General features: G+C 38.0%; 1 protein-coding gene across 2 annotated transcripts in view; it reads left to right on the forward strand.

Moving 5' to 3' along the window:
• plxnb2b (plexin b2b) overlaps window positions 1–26889 on the forward strand; it is a 215745-nt gene that overhangs the window by 128858 nt on the left and 59998 nt on the right. The window contains exon 1 of one of the 2 annotated variants that reach the window (XM_055192295.2): window positions 22819–22873. The exons of the other annotated variant lie outside the window; for it this stretch is intronic. The gene's annotated coding sequence lies outside the window, so the exon portion shown is untranslated. Of the gene's footprint in view, window positions 1–22818; window positions 22874–26889 lie in introns of those variants that run through there. 2 annotated transcript variants of the gene reach the window in all.

Raw genomic sequence — 26889 nt, forward strand, 5'->3', positions numbered from 1 at the left:
TGTTTATCAGCTGTCAATCTTGAGATATGGTGTTTTAAGTAATTAAAGTTCTTGTATTTGGCCTGGGGTCATAAATCTAGGTTTAGTTATGCAGAACTGACGACTGGCAATGTGTTCGTTTTACTGTTCAATATTGATTTAGCTGCACAAAACCAGGTAAAGTCCACAGAGAGTTAACCTAAACATAATCAATCTCATGTGTTTAAGGTGTAGATGGTTTACTCCAATTCATAGATTTGTAATTACCATACGATACAGTCATGGGGCAATAGGAGAATTACAGTTTATCTGGGTAAGTGCCGGAAATCTTTGATAAAAGTAAACAGGAAAACATGCTCATTCCTGAGGGAGCCCAGCGTCTTTATGCAGATTCCTGATTTCCATATGCTAAAAACAGGCATTACACATCTATAAATCAGACCCTGCTTGTTGTGCGGTTCCGCATGCGTGAATTTTGAATGACAGCGCGACTGGTTGTTCCTCAAGAGATGTTCCTCCCCAACGACATGATTTCTCCAAGCGTGGAGGTTACATTTTCGGAAAATTTTTATAGAGAAGTTGCACAACTTTTTGTGGAATCCCTTGCTGTTTGCCATTGTATCGCAGGCTTTGTAATGACATTCAGAAATGGTATAAACACATTTTATCTCTGTTGCTCTGCCCCAGCCGGGAAACACAGCAGGAGAATATTATTCTGCATTTGTAGAATATTATTCTGCATCCGTTGCCGAGACAGAGATTGAACATTGGGTCTCAGTTGCCCAAAAAATTTGAAAAGATTCATGTGAACATGTTTGTCCCGGGTTTAGAAATGCGAAAAAGTTTTATTCAGGAGAGGTTTTAACCGTAGCGGAATCTTAATGAGAAAAGTCTGCCATGCAGGCATTCAGATCGCAGAGGAAATTGCTTATCTGGTTTGCTGTGATGTTTTTTGAAGGTTTTGTCCAGTCAAATTAACTATAAATAAATGATAACATTACAATTGTTTTGCCTCCACCCTTTTCGCTTTTCATTTTTGGCTCTTGAGACCGACAACATATGCGTCAGCTGAATGCATGGCTGCTCATGCCGTCTTAAAGTCTCAAATTGGTTAGCTGTTCTGGTCTTTATTCACTAAGGGTTCCTGAGTTTAAGAGCTTTTGGTGTTAACCAAGTATGTTTGATATATTTGGTATGAAAGCCAATTCGATGAGAAATTATTTGCATACTTGCATGCGTCCAAATGCAGTTCTAATAGTGGAGGCTTAATGATTTTTGCTGCACTATAAAAAAGAAGTTGTTTTAACTTCATGGTGCATTTATTATTTTTTTCACTTAAAATAGTATGTTGTACAGAGTAGTGTTGTAGTCAAGACCACCTAAACCGAGACCAAGTCATGACCAAGACCAAGACAGTCCGAGACCAAGTCAAGACCAAGACCAGTGCAAGTCACTGCATTAAAACACTTCTTGTCTGTGTGTGTGCGTACGTGCGTATATGTGTGTGTGTGTATGCCATCAGTAAAGTTGATAAAATAATCAAAGGAATTGCAGATATGTGGGAATTTATCTTTGTCTATAAGCAAATAAAAGTGAACAAACACTTAAGAGCTGAAATCAACTTAACCATTTATTCTGTTCCATGGCTTGCCATCCACTTAACACAATGCAGGTGTTTTTAGTAATAAAATTGTCATTGGGAGAAACTTAAACAATGCTTAAACAATGCCAACATCATATGCCAAACCTGAATAAACTGCATAAAGTTAATGATAAATAAATTTGTGATGTGCCATCAGTTGTGGTCTTGACCGGTCTTGAATTAAAATTTCGAGTCCTCTTTGTCTGAGACCGAGACGAGATCGAGTAAAAATGCGGTCGATTCCGAGACGAGACCAAGACCTTTAAAAAGTGGTCTTGAGACCGGTACTACAACCCTAGTACAGAGCCCCCTAAGGTGACATTGTAGTAAAAAAATCGAAAGTTTAGTTTCATGTGCTCACGTGAAACTTTCGCGTGCTCACGTGAAACTTTCGCGTGCTCACGTGAAACTTTCGCGTGCTCACGTGAAACTTTCGCGTGCTCACGTGAAACTTTCGCGTGCTCACGTGAAACTTTCGCGTGCTCATGGCAAACCTTCATGTGCAGAAATTTTTTTAAAAGTTTAGTTTCGCGTGTGCACGTGAAACTATCGCATGTGCACATAAAAAATTTCGCTTGCGGACATGAAAATTTTGCTTTCACGTGCGAGCGCGATAGTTTCACGTGCGCTTGCAAAACTAAACACGATAGTTTAACGTGCGCACGCTATAGTTTTAAGTGTGCAGGCGAAACTAAACGTTATTTAATTTTTTTCTCCATGTCCCCTTAGGGGCTCCGTAATGTTGAACTGACTTGCAAAACCAGTTTGTTTTCATACTGCATTTTTTTACAGTGTGCTTGTTTTTGGATAAATTGAAGCATCCTTTGCATTTCTTGCTGTGCATCCCAAGTATGTAAAGTTTTGTTGGTGTGAAAGACAAAAAAGTGGAGTGGTTAGCATTCACTAATTTCCTAAGGTGATACTTATGAACAAACATATTGTGGTTTGGAGCGCATGAATAATTATAAAGACATGTGTGGGCAATAGGAAGAGGATGGAATTAAACTTGGGTTTGTGAAACCAGCCTAAATAACTAAAGGATAAACTTGGGAAATATTGGCAAACAACCCAAATAAAATCCATATTCTGAATCCTTTACAGATGGCATTTACATCCCTTAAATGTAAAGCTTTGTCTGTGTTCGACATGAATTATATGCTTTAAATAATCGTATAGCTGCTTTATACAGTGGTCTACTGTATGTTAATATAATAAAATGGATTCAGTTTTTAGCACATAAAGAGTTTTGAATATGAATGTTGAGATCTGAACTGGAGTTTTGGTTGGGAGACTGAATCCAGACCTTGAATTTTAGCCCTGTTTTACTTCTGTATGTAGGTCAGAAGATTTATAGGTTACAGTACGATCGATCACGACACAATCACCGCCGGCCATTTTTCATCCCTATAATTGGAAAGTTTTCAGTAGGACGTGCCAGTTAAGGTTTGTTTAGTCAGGACAATGTGCACGCTTTGGTCTACATGTTTGGGTTTGTGCTTAAAAATACCACTTTACTGCACAATAAACCTTTTATGGTTTAGTCAAACACATCAAATTTTAAAACCTGATAAATGTCTGCTATCTAAAGACCTTTTAATCGGACTGATTCATAAAAAATGTAACTTTTTTTTAAAGACCTACATTAAAGTAGACGTTTTATGATCAGCCTACACATATATAATGCGTTTCTGGATATTTGCTAGTGAAAGACTGTGTACAGTTGGTTCTTGCCGTGCCATGATGTAATTTTTTGTGCGGTTCAGTTGGTTAGTCACATGACATTTACAAGTCAAAATATTTTCCAGAACGGCACAGATGCAGGAAAAGTGCAGCCCAGCTGAGGAATTATCAGTGAGATGAATGAGGATGTTATTGGATAGCTCTCCAGGTATTGTAGACCTTCAATATATCAGGTCAAAACGTGTCATATCTCATAGAGGTTGTATCCATAGGCAATACTGTAGCACACACACACACTTAATCAGTCATACTTATTAAATTCTACCGTCTCAAGCACCTCATTTTTTTCATAGAGCCGTATATAAGCTCTGGACCAGGGGTGACTCTCTGAGGTCCATCGCCGGTCTCTTTCGTGCCTTGAATTCATATTCATCAGGATATGAAAGGTTATAACTCATCCTACATCAGCAGTTCTACTCATTGCTTAATTAGATCTGGTTTCATCAGAGATTCACAATGAAACTTTGCACTTCCCGACAGCATCAGTACCGCGTGATGCGGGTAGCTCAATACAGTGAAGTCCGCGGTCTGCATGCTTACGGGAAATGTACTGTTGAAAAGTACTAAAGCTTTGATTTCTCTCTAATGGTGCTTGTGTTCGCCTCTGGTTGCACGGATAAAAGTAATTAGGCTTTGGTGTGAATAATTAAAATGGTGTGGCACGACCCACTGAAGTAACAAGTGCATTTAGCGGAAGCAATTAGCGTTTTCATCACCTTTAAAGATAATTTATCCTGTTTTATCATTGTCAGTTTGTTTGGAGCAAATACTCTGGCTTATTTTCACAATTTAGTATACAGCCTTGTTGTCTACTGCTTACATAGGCAACATCCTGACTAAAATAAGTGATCAATTTGGAGCGTTCTACCTAGACGGCAACTCTGTGCACACATTGTATTTCAGTATGAATAAAATACGGATACACGGAGTATAATAAAATATAATAATTAACTAGGTGAAACTTTTGTTTTGTTATATTAAATCATATAATACAGAAAATTAAAACCTATGACAAACATTTATTTTATTTTGTCTGCCAACCCCGGGGGATGTGTTTACTAAACACTGTTTTCAACTAAAAACGTTAACATGCATACATTGTTTTTAGTTGTTTCCGAGGATCTATAGCCCTATTCACACATCACTTTCATCTTTGAAAATTTCCAGCCTTCTGTGTTAACAAATACGTCTCGTAAACGTTCTGGGATCGCTCCCATAAAGAAGACCTAGTAACATTTACAAAGCGCATCCTGTATGAAAATAAGGCAAAAACAATGTTGTAAGGGGCATGCTGTAGTAAGGACGCACGTGTCAACACAACAAGAAGTTAACGTTCATCTTATGGCAGTTATGGCATGTGTGTGAACGTACAGATTCTGGAAACTTATTGGCTGTGTGAACGAACCAAAAGCGAATGATCCCCGGACAAATTTCAGAAGCATTTTCTGTGCATTTTTCGTACGATTGTCATTGTATTGTGAACGTTGTTGTCTGTACGAGACTCTTAAAAATACACTGCAAACAAAAATCGTTGTCATGCACAAAACTTGACATATAATGTGCGCATATAAATGTGCGCATCCCACTACTCATTCACTCTAGATTACTTGAGGGATGACTTGTTTTTCGTGTAAATTGTGCAAAAAAAAAACACACTCTCCTCTATTCTCGGACGTGTTAAACCAGATGTGTCAATAAGATCTTTGCTGATTTGCTTGCGAGACAACACGTAATGCGAATTTAACACTCAAATTGAAATTTTGTAGTGCTGCCACAAGTAGTCGTAATCGTAATCGATCATGAAAATTTGTCGACCGCAATATTTTTAGTCAAGGAGTCACATATATTATTTTATAGTCTACTCGTTTTATGTCTGACAACAGAACAGATAATTATAGCTAAAAATAGTAGAAGTGAAACAACTGTTAAGCAACTACTTTGCACTGGACATTTTTATTATTATTTATATTGTTTACATTGTAATTTTTTATTTGGTAACATTTAAATTATTTATATTGTTTATGACACTGGTGAGTTCAAAAGTCGACTAATAGAAAAATTTGTCGAAAGATTAGTCGTTAGAAAATTTAGTCGTCAGTGGCAGCACTAACATTTTGTAACTTCCGCAGAAGCAGTAGGCTTTATGCCCAGCTGAACTACTTCCTGAAATTCAGCCAGCTCTTTGTTTCTGCCATTATTGGACAAACTGATTAATCCAGGTGTGTCTGATTATTGTTGTTGTGAGTACTGATGTCAGGCACATCTGGATTAATCAGTTTGTCCAATAATGGCAGACAGGAAACAAGGAGCTGACTGAAGTTCAGGAAGTAATGCAGCTGGACATAAAGCCTGTTTAAGTGAGTAACGCATGTTCACGGCAATCACATTGCCCAAATCACGTCATTTGTGTCGCCCGGCACGAATTCCTATCTATTTGCATATTTGCAATGACTTAGTATGTAATCTGCTCATGCAAATAATTAAATTCGCTATTGGTGAGTACATAGAATTAGATTACTTTTTTTGCCGAGCCCATCACGGTGCATTATGGGATTGCGGTCTTCCCAAAAGAGACATACGATTCTGCTTTCAAATTTGATTCGATATTCTGAATGGCAAATTTCAGAAATAATGTATCATAATGTGACCTAAAGTCATTTTTTTCCCCACATAAAATTGTCCTAGATCATGTAAAGAACATTCTGTGTAAATATAACCTTGATATCTTTAATATTGAATGAGTAAGGCTACATCAAAGATTAAAATCAATGTGAAATCAATGACTGAAATCAAACTTTGATGTTTCAAACCTCATCAATAGATTATGAGACTTTAGCCTGGAATTCACAGACATGGTCACAAATAAGAGTGTAGACTGCTCTCTAGGTTTTGTAAGAACACATTTTATACCGGAGAACCCACGTTGAGGTCTTTGGTGGGAGGAGAACCCTATCTAAGGGTATTTTTTATGCAAACTAATGGTAAACCCCAGCTGGAGAAACAAAGACTGCCGTCTCATCAAGCGCATTAATGTTTCATACACTCAACCTCACCGAGATGCTCTCTAACTTATTTACGCCACTGAATTCCCCTAATAAGGGTACTTACACCAATTCTCTCTCTAACCAAGCTCCATTACGGATTAAACAGATCTGAGAGGGAAGAATCATTATTTCACAGAAAGAGAAGATTATGGGAGCTGTATGATTTATTTGAATGTGTTAACCACACGTCTGTCTTTTTCTCCGAGTCGCTGACTTTCGTTGCTGTAAAGGTTAGAGAGGCAGATGTGTCTTGCTTATGTTAAACATTTTGTATTGAAGTGCCTGTCTGTCTGCTCTGTTGTGGAGACCTTTAACGCCTTCAAGAGCATTCTTAGTTGCTTTTCACTGCTTCAAGGGATCATTCACACAAAAATAATAACTCAGTCCTTGTGTCGTTTCACACCGGTATGATTTTCAGTTAGGCTGAATCTTTACGTTGCTCTTTTCTATACTATAAGAGTACATGAGGATGAAAACTGAGCTTCACAAAAGATACAAAGCACAAATAATACTGTTCCTAAGTTTATTCGCTTGACTGAGAAGTTTTACATGTCTTAAAAACCTTTCGATCTGAATGTTTAAATTTATTTATGTTGAGAAAAATATAATGGTGCCAACATATTTATTACAAAACAAATTTAATTTGAAAAATCCTTTGAAATGTATGACATGGATCGACAAATGACGAAAAATAAGTCATAAAAAATAAAAATGCTTTAATATGGTTTATAAAGCACAACAAGGTACTTTAAGGGCCCTTACATACACCCGGCGTGATGCAAGTTTTTTGTGCTAATTTAAACGTGACGTTGTTTAAATAGCAAATGCTGAGTTGAAATTTTGTAACCTATGCAGAAGCAGTTGAAGTGAGTACGCGTGTTCACGGCAATCACATCGACCAAATCGCGTCATTTGTGTCGCCCGGCACGAATTCCCATCTATTTGCATCTTTGCAATGACTTGGTATGTAATCTGCTCATGCAAATAATTACATTCGCTATTGTTGTGTACATAGCATTAGATAACTTTTTTTTATTTTGCCGCGCCCATCACGGTGCATTATGGGATTGCTGTCTTCCCAAAAGAGACGATTCTGCTTTCAAATTTGAATAGATATTCTGAATGGCAAATTTTAGAAATAATGTATCATATGTGACCTAAAGTCATTGTTTAGGCCGTTGTTTAAATAGAAAATGCATTTGCGCCAATTTGTGCTTCAATGGACTTGCGGGCTTGAAAACTAGTTTTGTTTAGGCTAATTATTGGAGTGTTGCTATTTTAAGGCAACTATAATAAACTATGCCATTGACCAACTACGCTACTATGCCAAAACCTACGCAATATTTTTTTGTTATTTAAAGAGCGGGTTAGTAATATGCACCTATAAATGAGACAATGATACGCGTTCGCTTATTTACACACATGGATAGCACATAAACGTTTCAAAATATGAACAATTGAAGGATTCATATGTAAAATGTTATTATTGTAGCCTGGTAAGTAACCTGAATTTTTTGCTTTTAAAAAGTGCTAATATTGCATTTAATATTGATTTTTTTTTATTCTACCCCACGGATTCATTGTATATAATGACTTTGTAACACTGGATATGGTGAGATGAGAATTATTTTCAAGTAATATTTTTTAAAACACTCTGTCTTAGGCGCTGTCCTATGTTCTTAATCGTTGCGTCTCCACATGTTTGTACAAATAAAGTATTTTAACTTATGCATACCTTTTTTTGAAAATGATTCTTATAAAAACTTTTTGAGATTAAAGTGATCATGCATCATACTTTATCAGCAATTAAAACACTGCTTATTTTACTTATTTCTCCATTACTGAAATAATGACTTCCATAAGCAAAGCTTTAATGAACAAATAACCATTTTAATAAATAAAAAACAATGCAATTTTTTAACACCAATCTTAAACTAGTGGTCTTCTTCCTCTGCTTAAAGATTGTTGCATATAAAACTTTGCCATGTAAATAGGAAATTCACCTTGGCGCGAGCACAACTGGCTTTCAAAGGGGATGAGAGATGAGACTCTCATTGGTTTATTGCACGTTACGCCCAAAACACACCCATTACTCATTATGAGAAGAGGAACAACCCTTTTAGACTGTGCACCAGGCGCATAGACCATTTTTCTCGTTTTTAACTAGCAAAAGTGGATTCGGATATGTCTATAGTGCACTTGCACTTAAAATGTACTGTGGCTTTTTCTCATGATTATTTTTTTCTGAAATGAATAATAAGTGACCTAAACTTTGAGTAGTTGTGCATGAAAGCTTTTTCTTATTTCATAGATCAAAAGCTCTCATGCATACGTTACATGAACGGACCAATGATACCGATACTTACTTCAGTCATTGTTGCTATGGTTACAGTTCACTACTATTGTTCAACAGAGAAGGGGTTTGACTTCGTTTTCACTGATTCCTGTTAACTATTGTGTGAAGGTCATTTAGGAGTCACTTAAGTAAACCTATTTTACCCATAGCGGGAAGTCTCATTTCTTTCAGGGTAAATGGTTAGATGCGGATAACTTGTCTTCTGCTCTCCGTTCGCTCTACTTATGGCTCCACAGAAGCGAAGAAATTGCCCTCACTCACCAGAGCAAGACCTAGATAGAGAGAGTCAGTAATGCCAGAACTCCATTAAAGGATTAAATCATCAGTTTCCATTTAACCCTTCAATCTAGAATTGAAAATAATCATTTGTGCGGCTTGGCCTCGGACGCGATGCTCACCTGAACCCGGAGCAGGCCAGTGATGGTTTTGGAAGCGGACCCGGATGGACTTCGAGTTTGGAATGAGCTGTCCGATGGCACAGGTGATAATGGTGCCGGTGTTTGTGTGTTCAGGACGGGTGTAATTATCAGCAGAAGGGTAAAACTGGCAGACGGCACGGTTATCTGTGCTCATGACTGAGATATCCTAACTGTAGCGTGTAAGCTAAAGCCAGGCTTTGATGTTTCCTGAGCCCGTCTGAGCCCTTACACAATTTTCCTAAAGACGAGTTATGAAACGATGGTGCGTGATCGTATCTGCCGTACATAGCTATTGAGTCATCTGGGAAATTCTTCTATTTTTTTAAACCATTGCCAGCACAGTGAAGATAGTTAATGTCTCAAATGGGATTATATTTCGAAATTTCATTTGTAAAAGTGCATTGAAATCTCTCTCATATCACAGTTCTCGACTAACTTTTTTCATTTTAAGCTGATATATATTTGATGGAGGACAGAGAGTTTTTATGCTCTTAAAATGAAAGCGTTTGACTGTGTGGAGATCCAAATCCTTCTTTTTGTCTTCTCTGTGAAACATCGTGTTGCAAAAATGGGCCATTAAAAACCATCATGAGGCCATTAACATTTTAGTGACTCGTTTACATCGACACCCATCGCACAACTAAATGGTCAGGAGTAAAGGATCTGGGACTGTGTTTGGTGGTGCTATCAGTCAGCCGGGGCTGTCAGGACATAATTTTACCAGGGTAGTTAGTCACATGCCATTAGTTGAGGAGATGTTTTTGGAATTGAGGAAAAGTTGTCGTGCCCTCCATTGTCTGCATGTGCTGATTGGAACGCTTCTTCTGGTATATTATATTATATTATATTATATTATATTATATTATATTATATATTAAATTATATTATATTATATTTTAAAATTCAGATTTATAGATCATCTGAAAGCTAAATTGATACGTTTTCCATTAATGTGTGGTTTGTGCTTTACCCACAAAAATAAAGTTTGGCTATATTTATGGTAGGAAATGTATGAAATATCCTCATGGAACATGATCTTTACTTAATATCCTAAGGATTTTTGGCATAAAAGAAAAACTGATCATTTTAACTCATACAGTGTATTGTTGGCTCCTGCAACAAATATACCCCGTGCAACCTAAGACGGGTTTTGTGGTCCAGGGTCACAAATAGCTTTGTATAAACTTTAAAGAAATAGATAAATTATAAGCAAATCATTTTGAGGTTGCCACCCTCACCCTGTCATGACTTTTACGACTTCATTTTATGAAACACAAAAGGAAATTGTTTGTTGAAATGTTACAATGTAAAAATTTGCAGCTTGAAGTTAACATACCTTGGTTTGGCAAGTAACATTTACGTTTTGCATACTATTTTAAGTTTTGATTTAAAATTAGTTTTGTGATAAGTTGACATAACTTATAAAAACAAGTTGAAATTGTTTAACTTCATTTATTAAGATAAAGTAAAAAAATTGATTTGATATAATTTTTTACAGTGTAGTGATTGACATTTACAATATGAGATACACTAATGCTTTAAGTTTGTAAAATAAACTTAAAGCAAAAGTTTCACGTGAGCATGCAATAGTTTCACGTGAGCACGCGAAACTAAACGTAAAGCGAAATTTTCACGTGAGAAGAACGCGATAGTTTCACGTGAGCACGCAAAACTAAACCTAAAGCGAAAGTTTCACGTGAGTACGCGATAGTTTCACGTGAGCACGCAATAGTTTCACGTGAGCACGCAAAACTAAACTTAAAGCAAAAGTTTCACGTGAGCATGCGATTGTTAACGTGTGCACACAAAACTAAACTTAAAACGAAAGTTTCACATGAGCACGCGATAGTTTCACGTGAGCACGCGATAGTTTCACGTGAGCACGCGATAGTTTCACGTTAGCACGCGAAACTAAACTTTATTTAATTTTTGCTCCATATCCCCTTAAAGGCTCCGTAATTTATGACCTAGTACTGTGCAAAAGTCTTAGGCCACCATCACCAGCTTTGTTGTTTTAGCAGTTTTAATGTCCATCCATATTTATTTTTCACTCTTTTTTGGGATGCAGCCGGAAAGTCCAGGAAATATGTACACAAAATTAAAAACAAAACAATTTTCAGAACTAAATATCTTTTTCAAGCATCAGTCAGTATTTTGTGTGACTTCTCTTGGCACGAAACACATCTTGAGCTTTTTTAAGGAGACTGAAGTCCTGAAGTCATTTGATAAGAATTAGAAATTAGGATTGAATTTCATGTAGGTTTAAGAGATCCTGCAGTTTCCTGCTATTGTTCAAGTGGAAGGGAAGTTTACTGTAAATACTTGACACTTCAGCTTATACTTTTATACTGTTTTTAATACTACATACACATTTCCTGGATTTTCTGGTTGTGTTCTGATAAAGAGACTGTGAAATAATTACATATGATCACTATAACATTGCAAGAACAACAAATCTAATGGTAGCATGGTGGAATAAGACTTTTGCACGGTATTGTACATAACTTTTAAAAGTATTAAAAAACATTTTAAACCCATTGCAGTATGCACATTTTCGATATTACAAAAATCTTTATAAAACTAATCCTATCTGAATACTGTTTAAGATTTCTTTTGGGAGAAATACTATAAAGTGTTTAATCTGGTTTCTTAAAAATCATGTTTATTAAAATCGTCCAAATGAACAGTGTAGATCCAGAAGTGGAAGTACTTTGTGTTTCAGCCCACGCAAGCAACAGTCTGGGGCGCTTCAGACCGCCTGCTGGCTTCTTTGATTGACAAATCCCTGATCATCGCCCTGATTTCAGAACCTAATTATGCAGTACGTGGCCACTATCACCCACAGATCAACAAAGAGATGGACAGAGAGAGAGCGGTATCTGCACCAAAGCACCAATAAAATATAATCACGGATTGTATATCTGTGTGTTTTGGAAACAGCAGATTTGTTTTTAGTTGTGTTGACCAAACCATTACGAGGGGAGGGGGGTCACGTGTGCCCAGTTTCCACTGTCACCTGCACTGGATGTATCCAGGTGTCCGAGAGATAAATGCGTATGAGAATCGCTGGCCTGTGCAGATAACATTACAATCACCTTACTATAAGAGAAAACCCATGCAGTATTGCAGCTTTAGCGTGTTACATCTGACCCCTTTGTGCTCGAGTCTTTGTCTGAGTTTGTGCTTTCCGGACACAGACTTTCAGAAGTGCTGATGGGACAGAAGCAAACCCGCGCAGCTGCTTCACGTACGGCGACCGGACTGGCGGGTGTCTCTGCTCATTTATAGCAGTGACATTTGGTGATGAGTGGCGGACAAAAAAACGCTGTCGCGAAAACGCAGACGCATGTATGTTGATCTTAAATAAAGGTCAGGCCTGTCTCGGTGGAGCTAATCAGTCTCTGTTCTAAGCGCAAAGAGTGTGTCCCAAGCGGTCCAGAATGAGAATCTTCATTTGCATTCATTTGTAAACCAGTGTGTTAGTGCTATGGGTACACTGTGTGTGTGTGGGCTGCAAATTTGAGAATTAAAAGTTTGTTGGTCAAAGTTTTAATGCTAGAATTTTGATGAAGTTGAAGTTACACTAGCTATGTTTCCATTCACCTATTTGGAGATGCGCATTAAAACGCTGGATGAAAACGCCAAGATACGCATAATTCTAAAAATGCGCATAAAAAACGTTTGCACATAATTGAGTGTGATCAATTTCCTATCCGATAAGAAAACATGCGCATGAACTACGATGGAAATACTAGTTGCCTTTTCATTACAGATTTGCCCAAAACTTTAGCGTTATTTTCTTAATGTCGACAAAAGACTACCATACTTTCCGGACTATAAGCCGCACCGGAGTATAAGCTGCATCATTAAAAAAATGTGTCATTAAGACTAAATAACATATATAAGTGACCAGTAGACTATACATCGCGTTTATTTAAAAAATTATTTCACAAAATCCAAGCCGAAGAACTGACATTTAATCTGGAAAGGCAAGTTATTCAACTAAACAATAGCAGACAGAACAGCAGGCTGAATAGATGTCTGTACCTTAAAGTAATATTATCAGTTATTTAAACGATAAACCATAGCATACAGAACTTACCTGGAAGGTTGAATTGGCTAAATTAACCGAACAAGCCAAGTAGCGTGAAGTTAGCAAACTTGTCATTCCACATTACTGAATCCATTGAATTACAAAAATACAGAACCAGCATATGGCGGAATCTCGTGACTGTAGACAATAATGTTGTCTCTTGCCTTATAAATGTTAAAATTAATTCATATTGACTTACAAGGCGCACGTGACTATAAGACGCAGCATCAGCCAAGTTATGAAAAAAACGCGGCTTATAGACCGAAAAATACGGTATTGCAAAATAACGCCGTTTCCATTAACCGATGATTTGCGACTGAAACAGTTTTTCCTCTCGAGAAATTAAAACCTTTTTTGTGATATATGAGTTTTTGCGAAATTGACGTGTTTCCATTTGCCGTATTCTTAATTCACAATGGGAATTTGCGCAATTTAAAAGATAATGGAAACACAGCTACTTTAACCGAATAAATCCCTAGATGCGCAACAAAAAGTCACGCGACTTTGTGCATTGGATGACATAGCTATCCATCTTACAGAACTCATTGCACTGCATATAAAATTAAGTTTTGGAAGTTTTGAAATGAACGGGTAGAGACTTTTATCTCAATGGTTAGGTAATATTACTTTACAGGACCGTCTTACTTGATTGTTAGCTCAAACTGCAGGAATCCACATCTGAAATCAGATCACAGGTGTAGCCTATAGTGTTTCATCTCCGGCTGCTCGCTGTGAGGTGATTACACACAAAAATGGTTAAATAGTGGCTTTACACTTTTCTTACTGACTTTTAGTGGCAGTTTATCAGGAAGTGACGATATTGCTCTCTTCAGCTGGCTGGATGGAAATGCGTGCTTCATTCGCAAATGTTTAGTGCAATATTCCATTTATGCGCATACGTTTAATACACTACTTTAGATGGAAACATAGCTACTGACTGGTTGCTTCTATAAATAATAAACAACTAAATGATGAAGTACGGATTAGCTTTATGTCCTTGCATGTTTCGTGCTCTATATTTAAAATATGACAGTCGCTTTAGGAAAGTCGCGCCACTCTGAGGCCACCGTTTTTGCTAATCTAATGTTAATCTTGGTTACCTATAGAGTAGTATTTTATCAGTCATATGTCCAAAGAGTCTTTCGTGTTGTCAGATTATTAAAAGACAGAAGAGCCATTGCGTTTTTTTCTGGAAAAAGACGAACACTTGAAGACGTATGGTTGGCGGAGCTAAAAATTTACAAGGTGTAAATGTCGTAATAATATTGAAAATGAAAATGTTTTTAGTTGTTCTAGCATGTTGTTTACATTACATGCACATATGCGCCGATTGCAAACAAAACACGTGAGATTTTGATTTACTTACGCCTGTGGTTGCGACTCCTAAACAGGGTGTTTTAAAGTTGGGACCGCTCCATCAGTTGTAAACAAGTGGCAAATCTGGCGTCAAGCCTTGTTTGTAAAGCAATCCTCTCCAAAGAAATGCAGCCAGGGAACAAACAAACTCATTCGCAATTACGTTGCTGTCCTGGAAAAATGAACTGCATCCACTGTTGTCTTAAGACATGGAAAACTAAATAATGTTTTCTTCTCCTTACATCCAAAAAACACACTTCTTTTGTCGAACCATCTTGATAAAACAAAGTTGTCGCATGCTGTGCAGTGATACCGGTGACTTCTACTCGATGGAGCAATGCTAATGCGTGTTCTCACTCTGATTCACATGCAGGCATGCTTTTCCAGGGGGAATTGCCCATAAAAGGAATATGGGGTCAATCAGTTGTAACAGATACCCCCGTTCGAAAAAAACTTTCTGAAAAAAGGAGGAAAGGACTTGCTCAACTGCTTTTTTGACACTTTGCTTGTAGCATGAGGGTTAAAACTCTTAAACTGTGTTAATAAGTCAGAATGCATGAAACCTTTATCGTTTGTTACAGCTATACAGGTTTCGCCTCACTTGACTCTATACAGAGACCCTCCCCAAGAGAATCATCAGTCTTTATCGATTGATTGGTTCTTTTAACTGGAAGGCGGGACTTCCGTCACCATAGCGGCGATATTGATCGTTGCATTGTCCCCTATTCATGGTAATTGGAGTGCTCAATCTTGTTATATCCAATATTTTTATTGGACATTTATCTTTATCGGTTTAAAATCACTTTTATTGTGACATCACCAACAACACAAGTGCACTGTTAAGTGCAAACTACAGAATAAAATTACACAATGTACAAATAAAACATACATAATACACAATATATACACAGTAGCTCTGTAAAAGTTATTAAATAATCATCTGACTCCGGTTATTTGACCTAACATCACTATATTTTCTATATTTTCTTTTATTGAAAAAAATATATATTTAAAGGTGTTATGTATTTAAATCTGACATTCAATGTCAGTTTACAAAGGGTTAAAACAGGCAAATAATCAACATAATCATTATTTACTAGACAGTTAATCGTCGGGCAAATTTTATAATCCAAAAGATATACATACAGTTGTATGCACAGAATATTTATGTATATTAATTCATGTAATATACACACTATTAAAACTAATTGAATCACTGACAGTCCACACAAACACAATTTCAACTCTGTCTCTTCTCAGCCTCTCATCTGTATTAAAGACCACAGGGATTTGCTAAGTTTAGGTGGCTGTGTTAAGCAGGACCATCACAGTGTGATAATTGTATTTGTATAGCAGTTACCAAGCTGCCTTTGACTGACAGCTCGGGAGCACTGAGCGATTCGTGCTGGTGAAGACTAAAACCAGAATGAGAAGAGAAACTGTATCAAAAACAGTAAAGTGCACTTAAACACCTACAAGCGCAAATACCCCTGCTGCTATTATTATTATTCAGAAAATGAAGTGTTCCTGGTTAAATCTGTGAATCTTTGAGAGATTGATGTGCTGTGTAATTACCATAGACAGTTTTATCAGACGAACGCGCGTTGTCGTGGTTACACGCCTGGCCCGAAGTTAACTTCTGGTGTGTGCTCGTTGTTCTCTGGCTAGTGACTAAACTGACCTCTGGAACAAATACCTTGAGGAAAATAGAATTTTTCGGTTTCCAAAAAATGAGGGGAGCGTAGATCGCCGTGGTGTGGATTTCTCAGCCAGGCAAGAATTTAACGGTACATTTAGACGGGGCGTCAACGTTAATGTTTCTTATTTACTTTGAATGGGTGACGTCACTACATTTCATTTGTACAGAGAGTCTGGCCTCTCTCCATTGAGAAACGTTTACTTCCTTGTAGGCGGGTTCTCTGTTAAAGTTTAACACTATTGGATCTGCCCAGAGTCACTCAGGATCTGCCATAGCCAATCGCTAACGTGTGGTCGTGATGTATATCATGCGCCAAAACCGGCCGGAAACAACAAGTCCGAATGATCAGAGGACTGTTTAGAAAAAGATGTCAACGAGAGATGCAGGTTTTGTTGATCGAATTTAAGAGTTCAAGGAACAATTGTAAATTCTAAATGTATATTTGACACTAAGGACAATGATGTATTCAGTCAACTGTCGAAGCTGGGTCTAATCATTAACAAAACGCTGCTCCGGTCATTGACGCAAAACGACACACAACATCACACAACATCAACGTCATCGTTCTCAGCTCCTCCGTCTGTTCGCTGATTTGTCCTACAAAAATTTGATTTCTCGAAATGCCACAATAGACAGAAATCCCAGATGTAGTACTGAAGGAAAATGAAATTGAGTGGAATTGAGTGACGTCACGCGTTGCCGAACTAAATTGTGGATCCTTTGGCGTTGCCTCACTGGGGTTGTTCTCAGCAGAAGTTGAAGGCACCAGCCAATCAGATTTCCTTATGCAAATACTCTAGTGCAGACGCTAGCCAATTAACTTATTCCCCGCCAGCCTTTGTTTGAAAAGTTGCCCGCCAGCATTTTTTTATTTTTTACAAAAGTTTCACAAAATGCCTTCCAGGAAAATGTTCTTCTAAAAATATATAAACATACAAATATATCAAATGAAAGAACAGAACAATAAACAAACAAAACAGGAAAAAACATTTCATCCTATCTATAATTTTTCTCTGCTTATAAACTCTTAAATAAGGGTATTTTTCTTTCTAAAAATATTTTTTAGCAAAAAGCTGAAATAATAGCATTTTTGTGAAGGACTTTTGTTAGAGATCAGATTCAAAACGATTATCAGTAAATACATTTTTTTGCTTCAGTTTTTTATAAATAGGGTAATTGCGGTATTACAGATTAAAGGTGCAGTGTGTCATTTTTATAAAGATCTCTTGACAGAAATGCAAAATAATATAGAAAACTATATTATCAGGGGTGTATAAAGACCTTTCATAATGAACCGTTATGTTTTTATTACCTTAGAATGAGACGTTTTTATCCTCATACACAGAGGGTCCCCTTAAATGGAAGTCGCCATTTTGTGCCGCCATGTTTTTTACAGAAGCTCTTAACGGACAAACTGTTTTACTAAGTTATCTTCAACAGTGATATGTTTGTCTTGTGGCGGCTACCGTAGCTTCTCTATGCATTTCAAAAGTGAAGGGTGAGCTGTAAACTGAGTTGTTGGTTGCAATTTGCAACCTCACCACTAGATGCCAGTTAAATTTACACACTGCACCTTTAACATAAAAACTCACCAAGAACACGTTTTTTTTTTAATTCCAATGTTTTCTACTAATTGACGAGATAACTCTTTAATGGCTGGGAAAGAGTTAAGTTTATGCAAGACTGGAGAACAGAGGAGCATAAAAATGAAGAAAAAAAATTAATCATTGCGGTGGGTAACACTAGAGCTACCCCAGCAATCGCTAACGGACACAAACCGGCATCCAGTAGCTGTCAAAACAAAAGCTGTCTTTTTGTGTTGTGTCCACTGTGATTGGCAGTTGTTGTCATTATGACGATCATGTCGGGGACACGCCCTCCGTCAAGCGTTAACGCTGACGCCCGTGTGAATGTACCGTAAGGAGCTCTAGCTAACATTATATACATTAACTTTACACAGAAACGTTAGCTCAGTGTAGTAGTCGATATACTTTAGCTAATATTTAAAGGTGCAGGGTGTAACTTTTAAAAGGACCTTATACTTTTTAAAGACCTTATATAATAAACTGTATTGTTTTTATTACCTTAAAATGAACAGTTTTTTATCTCTGCGGGTCCCCCTTACATGGAAGTCGCCATTTTGCACCCTCATGTACACCAGACAGTAGCCCTAAACAGACAAACTGCAGAGCGCGTTTCGCCGCTATGTTGTCTCAGACAATGAGATGTTTGTCCTTTGGAGGCTACTGTAGCTTCTCTATGCGTTGCAAAAGGAAGGGGTGAGTTGTGGACTGAGCCGTTGATAGCAATTCAGTCTCACCGCTAGACGCAGCTAAAATCTACACACTGCACCTTTAATCTAAGCTAATTTACTGGTTATTTATTTTGCTTATCAGAAATAAATCGTGAAATGACTCTTTTGTTGACGTTTGGTCCAAGAAAGACATTTGTTTATGTCGTTGCAGCTGAAACGGTCTATAAACACACATATACACAGGTTCTCTTGATCCTTGTTTATCAGTAGAGAAGTTGTGAGTCGCTGCCGTGACCTGCAAAGCTTTTAGTAGCTTTATTTATTCAGCATCCAGCTGGAGGAGAATCTGATCTCTTCACACTGTTTACATTGTGCCCGAACACTGTGATGTTCAGTTGAAATGCTCGGACGTTTTGAAGATTCAGCAGACGCACACAGACTCCGAAGACACAATGCTCGGTTTGTAGATGAGACACTTAAAATACAGTCACAAACTCTTCCTCTCTATCTGTGTAGAGTATCTACTGTATGCTACTTTTTAAGTATGCACAATAATGTTACATCGTATGCTACATCGTTTGTCGTTTCACAACAATTGTGCTATGGCATTTATTTGTATACCTCAATCCCTTTTTGTCGAGAAGTGTATTTTTGCCTGGGCGGGTGATAAATTGTGATTTTAAAGTGACCCATAAACTCAAACTGAAGGATAAATCTAAGCCATATTTAGATGTGCTGTATAGATCCAGAAAACAACCGGCTAGCAAGCATTGCAAAGATTTCACTGTGGTGGTGTTATAATAATATAAAGTTTGTGTTACATACAGAAAGGTTGAGAAATGAGAAATCTGAGGACGGGGGCGATATGAGAAAGGATGGACAGATAAAATCGAATTGGATGGGTGAAGAATCTTCTCTCCATCATGCCTTATTTAATCTCATTTGGGTTTGGCCAGCTGTGTCCAGCGTATCCACACACACACATGCGCACACACACGTCCCAGCTGAGATTTGGCTCGGCACAAAGCAGACCTGGATATAATAATGCTGGATTTAATACTAACATGCAGATTTGTGTGTGTTTGTATGTGTGTGCACAGCTGGCAGCGGTGTTGAGGGCACACACACATACACACAGTGTTGGTCTCCTGTCACAGTCCAGTCTTCAGGCCAGTTTGTTAACTCATCTCACCGTCAGCCCGGACGCCTTGTGCTCACCAGTAAATGAAAATAAATGGCGGCAGTCAGGATAATCACTCATATGGAAATTCAATAGACTTTGACCAGAGCTTTCCTTGAGCGCTCCGAACTTGTTCGTCTCTCAGCAAGGGCAAGAAGCCCCCACACAACGCATCCGACCCGATGGTTTTGTTTTAAAGACACAAAAGAGCATTGTGGTCTTCATTTACAGTACTTTGGTTGTGTGCAGTAGGTATCATGAATGATGTCTGTTCACATATGCATATAATAGAGTCTGTTAGTGCACTAATGCATATAATGTGCTAGCATTGCTGTTGTGAAAAATGTTTGGCAGTTGCATTTACGCTCACGTTTATGTGTTTGCCGGATGTTTTATCCAAAGTGGCTTACAGTTTATTCAAGCTATACGTTTTGTTAGCATGTGTGTTCCCTGGCATATAACCTACTGTACAGTATGACCTTTGCATGTGATGGTAAATCTCTCTATTTGTCTATTTGTCTGTCTGTCTGTCCATCTATCTATCTGTCTATATGTCTTTATATTTATTTGTGTCTGTCCGTCCATCTATCTAACTGTCTGACTATCTGTCTGTTAATTCATCTGTCTGTCTATCTGTCCACTGTCTATCTATCCATCTTTCTGTATGTCCGTTCAATTGTCTTTCTTTCCGTCCGTCCATATGTCTGTCTGTCTGTCCATGCATCTCCTTATGTATCTGTCTATCTATCCATCTTTCTGTCTGTTTATCTATTTGTCTGGATATTTATTTGTCTGTCTGTCTGTATATCTCTCTGATTACATGTCTGTCTGTCTGTCCGCTGTCTATCTTTTGTTTATCTGTCCATCTGTCTGTCTGTCTAGACATTTATTTGTGTGTCCTTCCGTATATCCAATTATCTGACTATCTGTCTGTCTGCTGTCTATCCATCTTTCTGTATGTCCGAATATCTGTCTGTCTGACCGCTTATCTATCTGTCTGTCTATCTATCCATCTTTATGTCGGTTCCTCTGTCTGTCCATCCATCTGCATATCTATCTGTCTGTCTGTCCATCCATCTGCATATCTATCTGTCTGTCTGGTTATTTGTCTGTTTATCCATTTGTCTGGATATTTATTTGTCTGTCTGTCTGTATCACTCTGATTACCTGTCTGTCTGTTTATCTGTCTGTCCACTGTCTATCATTTGTTTATCTATCTGTCCATCTGTCTGTCTGTCTGTCTAGATATTTATTTGTCTGTCTGTCCATCCGTCTATCTATCTGTCTATCTATCCATCTTTCTGTATGTCTGTCCATTTGTCTTTCTGTACGTCTGTCCATTTGTCTTTCTTTCCGTCCTTCCATCTATCTGGCCATCTGTCTGTTTGTCTATCTATCTGTCTGTCCATCCGTCTGTTAATATATTTGTCTGTCTCTGTCTGGATATTTATCTGTCCATCTGTCTGTTTATCTATCTGATCGTCTGTCTGTCTATCTATCTGTCCCCTGTCTATCTTTTGCTTATCTGTCTGTCTGTCTAGATATTTATTTTTCTGTCTGCTGTCTATCCATCTGTCTGTATGTCCATCCATCTGCCTGTCTTTCCGTCTGTCTATCTATCTGTCTGTCTGTCCGTCAGCCTATCTATCTGTCTATCTATCCATCTTTCTATCTATCCGCCTGTCTGTCCATCCAGCTGTTGATCTATTTGTCTGTCTATATGTCTGGATATGTATCTGTTTATCTATCTCTCAGATTACCTGTCTGTTTATCTATCTATCTATCCATATATCTATCTGTCTGTTTGTTCGTCCGTTGGTCTATTTGTCCGCTGTTTATCTGTCTATCAATCTGTCCGTCCATCTGCCTGTCTATCTGTCTGTCCATCCGTCTGTTAATATATTTGTCTGTCTCTGTCTGGATATTTATCTGTCCATCTGTCTGCTTATCTATCTGATTACCTGTCTGTCTGTCTGTCTATCCATCTATCTATCTGTCCCCTGTCTATCTTTTGTTTATCTGTCTGTCTAGATATTTATTTTTCTGTCTGCTGTCTATCTATCCATCTTTCTGTATGTCCATCCATCTGCCTGTCTTTCCATCTGTCTATCTATCCGTCTGTCTGTACGTCTGTCTGTCCATCCAGCTGTTGATCTATTTGTCTGTCTATATGTCTGGATATGTATCTGTTTATCTATCTCTTAGATTGCATGTCTGTTTATCTATCTATTCATATATCTATCTGTTTGTTTGTTCGTCCGTCTGTCTATTTGTCCGCTGTTTATCTGTCTATCAATCTGTCTGTCCATCATGTCAATCTATCCATCTTTCTGTATGTCCATCCATCTGCCTGTCTTTCCATCTGTCTATCTATCCGTCTATCCTTCTGTCTGTCCATCAGCCTATCTATCTGTCTATCTATCCATCTTTCTATCTATCCATCCAGCTGTTGATCTATTTGTCTGTCTTTATGTCTGGATATGTATCTGTTTATCTATCTCTCAGATTGCATGTCTGTTTATCTATCCATATATCTATCTGTTTGTTTGTTCGTCCGTCTGTCTATTTGTCCGCTGTTTATCTGTCTATCAATCTGTCTGTCCATCATGTCAATCTATCTGTCCATCCGTCTGTCAATCTTTTTGTCTGTCAATTTGTCTACATATATCTGTCCATTATCTATCTGTCTACTTGTCTATTTGTCTTTATCGGTCTTTCTATCTAGCTAGCTTTTGAATTAGCTCACAAAACGTTTATATCCCCCCAAAACATTTGTGTTCATTTGCAAGTTTTTTTTGAGTTCTCACAACAAATTATATGAAAAAAACGTATAATGTTCCAAAAGGCAAAATCTTTGCAAGGTTTTAAATGAGATATTACAGTATGTGTTGTGTTTTTCCATGTGAGTGAACCTGACTTCTATGATCTTCAATAGCTCAGGTAGGAGACATGTGTGGTCTTGCCTGGAATCTAAAAGCTGACGACATCTAACAAGGCCATTTTCCTAGAGTGCCTGTTTCATCATTCGGCTCTGAAACTGAAGTTGTTGCATTCCTTTATCTGACTGCAGAGAAAACGGGATTATCTCTCTCAGGCAATGATAAACCTACGGTAATGAGTCGTCTATTCTAACTCGCGTCTCTCTCCTGGAGCTAAACCCTTCTGTTCTTAAATTTAACACTCCTGGCACTCCACTTGGATTTCTCCAGATGTTTTTGCTTCATTAGAGAATTGCTAGCTTCGTTATTATTTATCAGATTCAAGATCGCTTTTCCTCGTTCCTAATTCTGTTGGTAAATTTGAAGTTGTTTTTTGTATTTATTATTTACAATATTTAGTTATATAGTGCTAATGCACTTTGGTCCTGCGTTAACTTCAGGATTAGTACCAGGATTAACCAGGCATACAATTGGATGAAAGAGCCGTCATGCAGGGATGAGATTTTCACTTGATGACCCGTACCCACACATCTTGGAGAATTCGTTTGACAGTAGAGGTTTTGGATGCGAGCGATTTCCATGCATAGGCCAATTGATCTTTGAAGTCAAGGACTGTGCAATTGGAGCGAGATGAGCTGGAATTCGGTCACCCTAATCAGAGTTTAAAGACCTCTTTCTCTCGAAGAAGTGAGATGTTTCCCTTTGCATGTTTTAATAAAAAGGTTTTTGTCTTTCATCATGCTTAAACAAGAGAATGCGGAGGCTGGTTGAAGCCTTTAATTCTTTTATCCTGCCAAGGAACTTGTGCCGAATTGCCCCAGATATCTGCTGTTAGTTTTGTAAGGCTTGTGTGCACCTCAGTACAGGGGGGTATGTTGTGTCCTGCTTTAACACTTTGGCAATTGAAAACAGAGCCAGTTGATGCCGTGTGGTTGCAGTAGTGTCCTGGATGGTTGCTAGGGTATTGCGGTATAGTTGTTAAGGTGTTTGAGGTGGTTGCTAGGGCGTTGCTGCGTTGTTGCGATAGTGTTCTGGAAAATATAAATAAAAATACCTGAAAAGGTTTTAAGAACAACAATATAAATACATGCTTAAGCTATTTCCTGGAGATGCGTGTGTAATGGTTCTTCTTTTGTGGCCCATATTGAGGCACGAGAGCGCCTCTGGCTTATTTTCATCCTAATTCATTGAAAAGCATAGCAATCATCATAATCGGCCGATCTCTAGTTGTTAAGATGTTTGAGATGGTTGCTAGGGCATTGCTGTAGGGTTACTAAGGTGTTCTGGGTGGTTGCTATGGCTAGGGATGTCCCTGTACCAAAAATCTAGTAGTCGTTACCAAAACAACAAAAAGTACACAGTACTCGGTACCCAAGTCGGTACCAAATTCTTTGTTTGATAGCGACAAGCTACTTTAGGAGGGATTCCTGTGTGCTCGTACGTAGTCTCGCGTAGCCAGACCTTCAATAATGAAGGTCTGGTATTTTTCGGTGCTTTTTCGGGACAAAGCCCGCCCACGAGGCTGTTTAACCGACATGTCAAACAACCAATCACAGTTTGTTTCATCTAGTACAGGGGTGGGCAATCCTGGTCCTGGAGGGCCACAGCCCTGCAGAGTTTAGCTCCAACCCTAATCAAACACAGATGAAAAATCTAATTGAAGTCTTCAAGACTGTTTGGAAATGACATTCAGGTGTGTTCGATTAAGGTTGAAGCTAAACTCTGCAGGACTGTGGCCCTTGATGCCCACCCCTGATCTAGCGTCACGTTTCGGACTCCCCACAATAACGAGCAGGCTGGCAACAAGTCGGTTATTGAAATAACCAGCCGCAACCGAATGGCATCTAAATAAACAACATTAACCCGGTACCAGAGAAAACAAATACCGTCATGTTTAAAAAAAAAATTGGTATCGACTTGGTACCATAGTATCGGTTCTCGTGACATCCCTAGCTATGGCATTGCCATATGGCTGTTAAGATGTTTGCGATGGTTGCTATGGCATTGGTCTGTATGGTTGCAAAGGTGTACTGGTTGGTTGCCATGGCAACACCACCTGGTTTCCAGGGTGTTAAAGGTAGATGCTATGTTGTTGCTGGGATATTCTGAGTTGTTGTTTGCACATTGCTATGCTTTTGCTAGTTTGGGTGGTTGCTACGGGATTGCTGTTTTACTTAGCATTTGTAGTAAAATCACAGTAACCAAATTAACAATTGTTTTACTACAGCTAAGCATACTTTAACATGATATTTATATTGAAAATATGGTAATAAAATAACAATCAATCTGTGAAAATGGTGTAATTTTACTATAGTACTCTTTTTTTCCTATTATGGAAGTCAGTGGGGTCCAAAAACGTTTGGTTACAAACATTTCTCAAAATATCTTCCTTCGGGATTGTAACAACATGAGAATGAGTAAATAATGACAGAATTTTCATTTTTGGGTGAACTATCCCTTTAAGTGTGCTAATAGGATTCTAGGGTTATAATTTCAGTACGTTCCCTAAACAGTGTAGAAGTTTAGTAGTTTTGTAAATACTTACACACCACTTATTAACTTTACTATAATACCTGCGTAACCATGTAATTCAACAACACAGCAAATAAACATCCAAATGCTGCATTTTGCCATTTGCGTCTATTAAGACAACCATCTTTTCTTGCCAATCTTCCCCAAGCATCACTCTACAATGGCTGTTATACTGTATGAGGATTAATGGAGTCAGTCCAGTGTTTCTTGACCTCTGTCCTGTGTTACCAACACATGTCATGATAATTGCATTAGTGAAGATATATGTGTCATTCTTAAGCGAAGTCTCTGGCACTGATCTATACGTCCACGTCCCATTTCTTTTGTGTCCGTGAACCCACTATTGAGTTAAAGTCGCTGAAATGTCCTTTCAGGTCCAGCACTGTCAGTAAATGCTGTAATTTGTCTTCTTATTAGAGGTTAAATATTATGTGATTCTATTCAGGCACCTGGAGGCAGAGATACAGGGATGTTCTTTGCTCGGGAATATCGCTCTGTCAAAAATAAAGTAATGCATCTCACTTTAAAATCTGATCACTTGGAGGTTGCTTAATGGTTCAGAAATGTAGTGATTGTATTTTGAGTCAGATTTCTTCTCAGAAGTTCCTTAGGAAATAAACAGAAGATCAAATTATGAAAATATAAAGCGTTATCTAGTGCTACTGCAGAGGTTTACAGTACATAAGATGTACAATGAATGTGGATTGTACATTTTGTTGTATTGTTAGAGAGTTATTGAGTCTGAGATCTCTTCTGAAACTTATATATAAGATTTATAGGCAGGAGACTTGAGGAGGAGTCTCCATTTGCCCTTTATTTAATGTCATTGCTGTCCTGGAGAATCTCATTGGTAATTTTTCTTTCCTGTTGGATCGGTCGTACTTTAAGACAGACAAGCCCATCCCGAGAAAAAGTAAAAAAAACAAACCATTTCCCCAAAATTGGTCACACAAACCTATTTAAGCCACCATTTCAAATTAAAAAGAGTTGTTTAAGGGTATGAACTCAAAGGGCAGCTACATGAATTACGTTAAGAAATGGAATTTGTAATAAATGAGCTTCGTGATCGGAAAGAGAGGGGAAAACCGATGAGGTTTGCCGATAGAAGAGCAGAGGTTTTTATGTAGATGAATGTGAGAGCTTAAAATTAACTCAGCCCTCAGGGTGAGACCGTTATCGCTGCGTCAATGAAACTTCAGGGAATAACAGGTTAACATCATAAAACTGATTGCCGGGTCTGAGCTTTGTCAGAGTTTTTAGTTTAAGGAATGTCTTTGGGAAGGGACAAACGAGTCGGAAGATTGAGCATCACTTGTAGTGACCTTCAACTTTTTTAGCAAATGTTGTAGCCCGTCCATGTCAGAGCTATTCAAATAATCTTGAAAAAAACAAGAATTATTTGGAAATTATAAAAGCAGGGTTGGAACTAAACTAGACATGACACAGAATATAAATGAATAGCCCTGACGTGGACGGGCTACAAAAGTTGCTAAAAAAAGTTGAAGGTCGCTACAAGTTCAATCTTCTGACTCATTTGTCCTTTCCCCGGCTTTGATGGTTTTGTTGTGTTTGAGGTGAACTCTACAGGCCGCGACAATTCAAGATCAGAAATAAATTTACATGAATGTTCATCTTTGTTGACAATTTGTCTATTTC

This window comes from Misgurnus anguillicaudatus, chromosome 6, assembly GCF_027580225.2.
Source record: "Misgurnus anguillicaudatus chromosome 6, ASM2758022v2, whole genome shotgun sequence".
In the NCBI taxonomy this organism is placed as follows: Eukaryota; Metazoa; Chordata; class Actinopteri; order Cypriniformes; family Cobitidae; genus Misgurnus; species Misgurnus anguillicaudatus.